At 48.2% G+C, this 10,000-nt stretch overlaps 1 long non-coding RNA gene across 1 annotated transcript in view; it reads left to right on the top strand.

Annotated features, from left to right (window-relative positions):
• LOC311428976 overlaps nt 1-2,417 on the top strand; it is a 3,386-nt gene extending 969 nt beyond the window's left edge. Inside the window, exon 4 of the long non-coding RNA XR_014687980.1 lies at nt 2,092-2,417. This is a non-coding gene — a long non-coding RNA (uncharacterized lncRNA). The remainder of the gene's footprint in view (nt 1-2,091) is intronic.
• Nucleotides 2,418-10,000: the final 7,583 nt, after the last annotated feature.

Here is a 10,000-nt window from a genome sequence, read left to right as displayed (position 1 = left end):
CCTGGGTTTTGGAGCCTGCCTCTAGAGTTCAGGGCCTGTGATTAGGCTTTTGGGGTCTGTGTCTGGGGGCCGGTATCTGGGGGCAAGGGGGGAGCTGCTTGTAGACCCTAGGGGCCAGCATTGAGGGGGTTGGGAGCTGACTCTACACCTTTGGGGCCTGCTTCTGGGGGCGGGAGGGGGTTGAGACCTGCATCTGGGGGAGGGGTGGGAGCTCTTTGTATTCCTTTGGAGCCTGTGTCGGGGGGGTGGGGGAGGGACGGGAGGGTTGGTTGGGAGGTGCTTGTACACTGTTGGAGCCTGGGTTGAGGGAGGAGGTTTGGAGCTGCTTCTACACCTTTGGGCCTGGCATCGGGGGTAGGGGGTTGGGTGCTGGTTGTAGGGGCCTGTGTTTGGGGGGGGGGCTTGGGACCTGCGTCTGGGGGAGGGGTGGGAGCTGCTTGTACACCTTTGGGGCCTGCATGTGTGGGGGGTCAAGGCCTGTGTCTAGCGGTCTGGGAACTGCTTGTACAATGTAGGAATCTGTTTCTGCAGGGTGGCTGGGAGCTGTTTGTACAACTTTGGGGCCAGCATCTGGGGGTGGCTGGGAGCTGCCTGTACACTGTAGGGGCCTGTGTTTAGGGGGGCTTGGAGGCCTCCCTCGGGGGGGGGGGAAGGTTGGGAGCTGCTTGTATAGGGCCTGCCTGGCAGGGGTTGGGAGCTGCTTGTAGAATTTGGGTCGCTGTGTCTGGGGGGGGGGTTGGGGCCTGTGTCTCAGGGGTGTTGGGAACTGGTTGTACACCTTTGGGTCCTGTCTCAGGGGGGGAGCTACTTGTACACTTTTGGGGTCTGTATTTGAGGGGGGTTGGGAGCTGCTTGTGCACTTTTGGACCTATGTTTAGAGGGGTTGGGAGGCTGCTCATGCATTCTAGGTTCCTCCCTTTTGAGAAGGGTTGGGGTCTGCATCTGTGGGTGGTTGGGAGCTGCTTGTACACTATAGGGGCCATGGTCTTGGAGGGGGGTCTGGGCTGTTTATACACCTTTGTGGCCTGTGTTTGGGGGGGGGGGGGTGGGCCTGTGCCTGGGGGAGTTGGGAGGTGCTTGTTCACTCTAGGAGCCTCCATTTGGGGGTCTTTGGGGCCTCCCTTTGAGGGGGAGGGAGTTGGGAGTTGGTTGTACACCTCCGCATCCCATGTCTTGGGGGGGGTGGGGGGAGTGGGACCGGTCTCTGAAGGGGCGGGTTGTGAGCTGCTTGTACACCTGTGTCGGGGGGAGGGTAGGGGGGGTGGCGGGGGTCGGGCCCGGGTCTTGGGCCAGTGTCTGGGTGGAGTCCAGTTCTTGGGAGGGGGTGGTGGGGTAGGAGCTGCTTGTGGGCAGTTGGGGTCTGCATCTGGGTGTGGTTGGTGCCTGCTTCTGTTGGCAGTTTGGGGCCTGCTTGTAGACTTGTGCAGCCTGGGTTTGGGGGCTTTTCTGTAACGTTTGGGGTCTGCATTTTTGCTTTGGGATGCATCTTGAGCTTTTGAGGCCTAGCAGTAGCATTTGGGGCCTGCATCTGGGGCTTTTCTGTAGCATTTTGGTTGCGTATTTGTGATTTGGGGCCTGTATCCAGGGTTTTGCCTTTTTTGTAGTTTCCATCTTTGTGTGTGTGTGTTTCGTTGTTGGTTGTCTGGGGTTAGGGGCAGGTTGGGGTTTGGATTAAGGTCAGTGTCATTAGCGTTAGGGGGTTGATAATAAGGGTTAGGGTTGTGGTTAGAGTTGTTAGGTTTAAGGGGAATAAGGACTTCAGGGTAAGGGGATCAAGGTTGTGGGAATAAAAATGTTGTTTTTGCGCAGTTACATCCTGTAGAGGGAAGGAAGGTGGTATTGAGGTACGCTTGCAGTGATAAGACAGCTTAACAGTGTGAAATGAGTTCATCTGATTCGTGTCAATATGGAACAATGCTAGGGCCGCATGATATGATGAAAAGTCTGAGAAAACCAGAGTGGTTAATGTATATAGTTCTTGTATCTTGCAAAGGAATGGTCCAGCAATTCGGGTCAATAGGGGATAAGAGAACAAAGGGGTTTCAGAATAACTGCTAACTATTACAACTGTTGCATGGGACACTATGCAAGTGTCTGCCATCCAGCCAAGATGGACAAAGGAGAAGGACAAGAGAAAAGCCTGGGAGGAAGACTACGAGCCTTCAGTACGAGCGGCCCCCAGAGGGACCACCGGAGACTGATAACGCCTGCACCAGTGGGAGGGTTTGGATTCTGGGAACTAATTAGAATAACCCTGCCTTTTGTAGAAGTAGTAATGAATATGTATTAGCCTAGCAGCATAAAAACCAGCCGCCTGATGTAACTTGTGTGCGTCTTGGTGGAGCAGAGACTCCTGGCGCACCCAGCGCTGCTTGCTTACCTCTATTCAATTAATAAATTGTAAATTTCAATTGCAATCCTATTTGGGACCCAGTCATTTATTACAAGCGGGCGCTCGTCCGGGAGGGCTTTGGTTCCTGATTTCTGGTTTGATCTAGGAGAGGCACCCCCACCATTTGGTGGCTGCTGTTTGAGTCAGGTCGGAACTAATGGCATCTTGAACCTGAATAAAGGTAAGCAAAGTTTCTGATTCTTTTTTTCAGCTCCCTTGCCAGCTGCAGCACTATATTTTGCCCGTAACTGTGTGTGTGAAGATCCGAACGAAGATGACGGAGTCGTAAGCATTTAAAGCGTATACCGTTCGGTTGGGTGGGGTTCGGTTGCCTGTGTGTGTAAGAGTGTGACTGAGATGGAACTTAGTTCCGAAGCGATTGTGGAAGTCTTCTAACCGCGGTTCCAATCTCCCGCGAGGGACTTGGCCGGTGAAGGACCGAAGGGATTCCTATAGGATTTGTGGGTGTGTGATAGGTCCTCGACCCCCTGCAAGACACTCTTACTAAGGTAACCAAGGGCTGTGGGAATTGCCAGAGTAAAATTCCTAGATGGGTCAGACAAAATCGAAGACCAGAGACCGGAAGAAAGGGAGCAAATTACCAGTCATACCACCAGAAAGTCCATTAGGAATAACGATTCGAAATTGGAATGATAGGGACCCCAGAAAAGGAAAAAGTAAATTAAAAATGGTCCAGTATTGTGTGACAGAATGGCCAAAGGAGCCTTTAAGACTACATGTCTTTTGGCCTGTTTTTGGATCCTTCGAAGACTGGATTTGCCAGGCCTTAAATATCCATGTTAATTCAAAGGAACCTTTTAGCCAGGAAGAAAGTGATTATGCAGGATTATGGATCAGGAGGACTTCACGTCCTTTTCTAGCCTCAATATTTACACTAAAAGCAGGTAAGAAATTTGAAGAACAAGAAGAACATGAAAAAGAAAAAGAAGATAAACGTGAGCCGTTGGATAAGCTACCACCTCCATATCCTAACAATCCACTCCCGGCGGCTCCCCCTCCGGTGGCTGTGGTATCGCCACCAGTACCACCGTTGCCCCAGCTTCCACCACCAACAGCACCAGAATTAGACCGACCTCCGGCCGCATGCAGGAGAAGTAGGACGGACGTATCTGAGAGGGCTTCTCTATATCCCTTAAGGGAGGTAACTGGTGTATAACTGGTGCGCGTCTTGGTGGAGCAGAGACTCCCAGCGTACCCAGCACTGTTTGCTTACCTCTATTCATTCAGTGAATTGTAAACTTTGATTGTAATCCTATTTGGGACTTTTATTTATTATAACAGACAACCTTGTAAAACGCAGACAACCAGAATCCTTACAGCAATTAGGTAGAAATCACGGCGTAAGAAACATTACCACCTCAAAGAGTAAAAACCTCAAAAGAAATGTGACTTGTAACAGGCCAGCAGCTGTGTATTTTCTGTGAAGCACCAGCTAGATTATGAACCTTGAATAGCACAGTTAAAGGGGAAACAGGGGAGGGTCCCGGTCCTCGGCAGAAAAAAAAAGTGTATAAACTGTGTATGGAATTAGTAGGCACCCTCCTGCTTGTGGGACACCCGCCATTGTAATCTCGAATAATAATGCTACTGTACTGAGATCCTCGACTCAGCCTATGCTATTTGCTACAGATTGATTCAGGGTTTTAAGGTTTCAGGGATTGGGCACTAGGGTTGGGTTTCAGGGTAAGGGGTTTCAGGGTTTATGTTTAGGATTTTAAGGTTTTTAGGGTTGGAGTTTTAACGGTTAGGGTTTTAAGGATTTGGGGGTTAGGGTTTTAAGGGTTTCAGGGTTAGCGTGTTAGGGTATTAGAGTTTTTTGGGTTGTAGTGTTGATATGTTTTTTAGGGTTAGAGTCTTAAGGTTTTATTTTTGGTCAGTTATTTACGGTTAGGGTTTTAAGATCTTTTTTTTTTTTTTTTTTTTTTCAGGTTAGGTTCTCCAGGTCCAGGGTTTTGAGTATCCTAATTTTGGGGGTTTGGATTTTGAGCATCTTAATTTTGGGGGTTAGGCTTTTGTGTGCCCTAATTTTTTGGGATAGGCTTTCAAGCATCCTAAGTAGTTGGGTTAGGGTTTTGAGCATCTTAATGTTTCCAGGATAGGGTTTGCAGCATCCTAAGTTTTCGGGAAAGGGTTTTGAGCATCTTTATGTTTCCAGGATAGGGTTTTGAGCGTCCTAAGTTTTCGGGAAAGGGTTTGGAGAGTCCTAAGTTTTTGGAATAGGGTTTGGAGAGTCCTAAGTTTTCTGGATAGAGTTTGGAGCATCCTAATGTTTTCGGGATAGGGTTTTGAGCGTCCAAAGTGTTATAAGTTGCCCCCTTAATTAATTTTCAGAGAGCATTGTATTAATCATAGAAAGGAATTTATTGAGTGAGCAAACATCAAGCAAAACAGCACTGGGCGGCCGGGGAGTCTCAGCTCCGCCAACGGCACGCACCTCACCCCCGCCAAGGTCCCTTTTTATTTATATTTTGCTAATTCCGGGATTACGCAGCACATCCTGGTATATTCTGCAACTGCGCGCACTGTTGCTAGGGGGTCGTCTCTGTCCCTCTGGTGGTCGTGACGATGAAGGCCGAAGTCTTCCTCGGCGTTGTGGTTCAACTTCTTTTATTATTTGGTCATGTTGGCCCAGCGTTAGACAGGAAGGCATGTATGTCGATACACTACTTTAGCAACTTATCAGGAGATGGTTACATGAGCTTTGCAACAGTGTCTTTGAACAAAAGAGGCAACTGAGATGCAGAAGGAGAATGGGTTGGGGGGTCTATTTTTTGTTACGTTAAGCAAAAGAATTTTCATAGTGTCTAGGCAAGCATTATGCAGCTCCTTACTTCAGCAGGGAGCTTTTGCAACTCCCGCTCCTCAAACAGAACTCCTTGTTTTTATAATACAAAAGACAATGAACAAACATTTATGGTGTATTACCCTAAGTTTTTGGGTTAGGGTTTTTTGCGTCTTAATGTTTTGGGGTTAGGGTTTGGAGCGCCCTAAGTTTTTGGGCTAGGGCTTTGAGCATTCCTAACGTTTTGGGTTGGGTTTGGGTTTTGAGCATCCTAAGATTTTGGGTTGGGAGTTTTAGGCATAGGTCTTCAGGGGTTTAGTGTGGTAAATAGTTTGGGTTAGGTCTGTAGGGGTTTCGAGGTTTTTTGGATGTTAGGGCTTGAGGCTTTTTTTGTAAGGGCGGTGAGGGTTCCAGTGAGTGCTGGTAAATGCAGTTCTCGAGCACTCGGCCTGTGATTGGCCATGCTGGCTGTGCGGGGAATGCTGGTAGGTGTAGTTTTCCGGCACTGGGAGGCCATGTTGTGTGCCCAGAGCATGCCGGGAGATGTAGTTCTTGTACTCCAGACTTCCGGGAGGCCATGTTGTGTACCCAGAGTATACCGGGAAATGTAGTTTTCGGATTCGGGACTTCCGGGAGGCCATGTTGAATGCCCAGAGCATACCGGGAGATGTAGTTCTCGGGAACTAGGGTTAGGGGCTAGGGCTGGGGCTAGAGTTAGGGTTTCGGGTGAGGGTTGGGGTTGGGGGTTATTGTTAGGCTTAGAGGGTTAGGGTTAGGCTTAGAGGGTTATGGTTAGGGATCGGTTAGGGGTAGGTTTAGAGGGTTAGGGTTAGGGTTAGGGGTTAGGGTTAGGGTTAGGGTTAGGGGTTAGGGTTATTAGCGTTAGGGTTAGGGTTAGGGTTAGGGTTAGGGTTAGGGTTAGGGTTAGGGTTAGGGTTAGGGTTAGGGTTAGGTTAGGGTTAAAGTTAGGGTTACGGTTAGGGTTAGGGTTGGGTTATGTTCAGGGTTAGGGTTAGGGTTAGGGTTAGGGTTAGGGTTAGGGGTCGGGTTAGGGTTAGGGTTCGTATTCTGGTTAGGGTTAGGGATAGGTTTAGGTTTAGTGTTAGGGTTAGTGTTATGTTAGGGTTAGGGTTAGGGTTCTGGCAGGGTTAGGGTTAGGTTAGGGTTAGGGTTAGCTTTAGGGTTAGGGTTAGGATTAGGGTTAGGGTTAGGGTTAGGGTTAGGGTTAGAGGGTTTAGGCTAGGGTTAGGGTTAGCGTTAGGGTTAGGGTTAGGGTTAGGGCTAGGGTTAGATCCACCATTAGGGTTAGGGTTAGGGTTAGGGTTAGGGGTTAGGGTTAGGGTTAGGGTTAGGGGTTAGGGTTATTAGCGTTAGGGTTAGGGTTAGGGTTAGGGTTAGGTTAGGGTTAAAGTTAGGGTTACGGTTAGGGTTAGGGTTGGGTTATGTTCAGGGTTAGGGTTAGGGTTAGGGTTAGGGTTAGGGTTAGGGTTAGGGGTCGGGTTAGGGTTAGGGTTCGTATTCTGGTTAGGGTTAGGGATAGGTTTAGGTTTAGTGTTAGGGTTAGTGTTATGTTAGGGTTAGGGTTAGGGTTCTGGCAGGGTTAGGGTTAGGTTAGGGTTAGGGTTAGCTTTAGGGTTAGGGTTAGGATTAGGGTTAGGGTTAGGGTTAGAGGGTTTAGGCTAGGGTTAGGGTTAGTGTTAGGGATAGGGTTAGGGTTAGGGTTAAGGGTTAGGGTTAGGGTTAGGGGTAGGTTTAGAGGGTTAGGATAAGGGTTAGGGGTTAGGGGTTGGGGTTGTGGTTAGGGTTAGGGTAAGGGTTAGGGTAAGAGTATTAGGGTTAGGGTTCGGGTTCACATTAGGGTACGGGTAAGGGTTAGGGCAAGGGTAAGTGTTAGGGTAAGGCTAAGGGTCAGGATAAGGTTTAGGTTTAGGGAAAGGGTTAGGTTTATGGAAAGGGTTAGGGTAAGGGTTAGTGTTAGGGTTAAGAGTTAGGGTAAAGGATAGAGTAATGGTAAGGATAAGGGTAGGGTAAGGATTAGGGTAAGCGTTAGGGTTAGAGGGTTAGGGTTAGGGTTAGGGTTAGGGTTAGGGTTAGGGTTAGGGTTAGGGTTAGGGTTAGGGTTAGGGTTAGGGTTAGGGTTAGGGTTAGGGTTAGATCCGCAATTAGGGTTAGGGTTAGGGTTAGGGTTAGGGTTAGGGTTAGGGTTAGGGTTAGGGTTAGGGTTAGGGTTAGGGTTAGGGTTAGGGTTAGGGTTAGGGTTAGGGTTAGGGTTGGGTTAGGGTCCCAGAACTAGGGTTAGGGTTAGGGGTTAGGGTTATTAGGGTTAGGGTTAGGGTTAGGGTTAGGGTTAGGGTTAGGTTAGGGTTAAAGTTAGGGTTACGGTTAGGGTTAGGGTTGGGTTATGTTCATGGTTAGGGTTAGGGTTAGGGTTAGGGTTAGGATTAGGGTTAGGGTTAGGGTTAGGGTTAGGGTTAGGGTTAGGGTTAGGGTTAGGGTTAGGGTTAGGGTTAGGGTTAGCGTTATGTTAGGGTTAGGGTTAGGGTTCGTATTCTGGTTAGGGTTAGGGTTAGGTTAGGGTTAGGGTTAGCTTTAGGGTTAGGGTTAGGATTAGGGTTAGGGTTAGGGTTAGAGGGTTTAGGCTAGGGTTAGGGTTAGCGTTAGGGTTAGGGTTAGGGGTTAGGGTTAAGGTTAGGGTTAGGGGTTAGGGTTATTAGCGTTAGGGTTAGGGTTAGGGTTAGGGTTAGGGTTAGGTTAGGGTTAAAGTTAGGGTTACGGTTAGGATTAGGGTTGGGTTATGTTCAGGGTTAGGGTTAGGGTTAAGGTTAGGGTTAGGGGTCGGGTTAGGGTTAGGGTTCGTATTCTGGTTAGGGTTAGGGATAGGTTTAGGTTTAGTGTTAGGGTTAGTGTTATGTTAGGGTTAGGGTTAGGGTTCTGGCAGGGTTAGGGTTAGGTTAGGGTTAGGGTTAGCTTTAGGGTTAGGGTTAGGATTAGGGTTAGGGTTAGAGGGTTTAGGCTAGGGTTAGGGTTAGCGTTAGGGTTAGGGTTAGGGTTAGGGCTAGGGTTAGATCCACCATTAGGGTTAGGGTTAGGGTTAGGGTTAGGGGTTAGGGTTAGCTTTAGGGTTAGGGGTTAGGGTTATTAGCGTTAGGGTTAGGGTTAGTGTTGTCGACGGGAGAAAGACACAGACGCTCAATATGAGTGAACACTGAACTTCAACTTTAATGGATAGCTCAGTCGCCTTTTATCTAGTTTGAACATAATCAACTCATACATATTGCAAAAACTAAGCTCAGGATTGGCTAACATTTTCCCGCTCTTTTCAGGTAGTTTCTCCTTCTTTTAGCTACCTTCCCGCCTTAGGGACTTTCCCCATGGCTCAAGGGCATCGTGTCCTTGATCCTGATTGGCTCTCAGCCAGCTGCGTACGTGCCAGACTCATGTGAGTTGAGTACGGTACTTTACTAGCCCATTGCCTCCTAACTGCCCAACATCAACATGTCCTATTTCACTTAACCATTCCTCCACAATTCCCCCGTTTTTATTTTGCGCTACAAATACCTTCTCTGTGAGTTGCTCTAGTTTCTTAGTTAGGCAGTTAAGGATTATACGTGCAGCAACTATAATCGATATAATTATAAGTAGAAAGCGAAGTCCCTCTTTAACTAAGAAAACCCATCCACCCATGTTCCCAAAAACAGATTTAAGCCAACCTTCAAACCAACTATCTTGTACTACAATTTTTTGTGTATGATCCCTTAACCGTTTCAACTGGTCGTGAATTGACTAACCATGGTCAGAAAGATAAAAGCAGCACATTCCTTCTACATCTTCACACCCATGTCCCTGAGCCAGCAACAAGAAATCAATAGCGGCCCTATTTTGCAATACAGCATGTCTTAGACTCTCCATATCTTGTGACATTTCAGAAAGAACTTGTGTTGTTACATTTGATTGTTTAACAGCCCTACAAGCAAGCTTATTAATGTTAGTCAAAGCGTGTGCAGTTCCCACACCAGGCACCAAAGAAACAAAGAATCTTTCTGCTGGACCCCACAATTCTACATCATCATTACAGTCAGAACCCAGAGTTTTTAGTTCTCGTTTAATTCTTCTGCTCCTTGTCGAGTTCTGCCACGAGTGTAAATCTGGAGCGAAAAGTGTGAGTCGCCCTAGGTAACACGGTCCTCCAAAAGCATTGGCTGGTACTCCTTGCCATGCACGGTCTCCACAGATCAAAAACATGCCAGAGAGAAGCAGCACAGCCGCCGCTGCTTCCATGGTTACGTCAGACAGGCTGCAGGGTCCTGATGTCCGTCCCTCTGCTCTGTGCCGACTCGCCACACGGTGAGCTCCAAGCGCAGCGCTGCTCGTGGCGGTGACTGAGGGGGGTGGGGAGGCTCCCATTGCCCCGTAGCCCCGAGGCAGCGTTATCATTCTTTCTGAAGGCGGCAGTGGGCAATGCCCAGCTCCAGCACTTCCCGGCAATCCCAGTCGCTCTGTAGCGGCAGCAGCGACTCCCTGCTCAGCCTGATGTGTAGCTAAAGCGTTAGTGACTGTTCTCCAAGGCTTCAATAAATTTTTTAGCAGACTTAATATCATTAATAACATCAAACAATTTGTCCCCAAATTTACGCCACTCTGCTTCTTCAAAAAACTGTATCAGGATTTGTAAAACAACCCTGCGCTACTGCACATGCTAACAACCCTGGTAATTCTTTTTTTTTTACAATCTATATCTAAAATGCTCCGCTTTTCTAAAAAGCATCTGAGCAAATTATACGCCGCTTGTCTTTCATACCTTTATA

Source organism: Aythya ferina, assembly GCF_964211825.1.
Source record: "Aythya ferina genome assembly, contig: HAP1_SCAFFOLD_226, whole genome shotgun sequence".
In the NCBI taxonomy this organism is placed as follows: domain Eukaryota; kingdom Metazoa; phylum Chordata; class Aves; order Anseriformes; family Anatidae; genus Aythya; species Aythya ferina.
The sequence above is the reverse complement of the archived record's forward strand: the minus strand, read 5'-3'. Positions and strand labels throughout refer to the sequence as shown.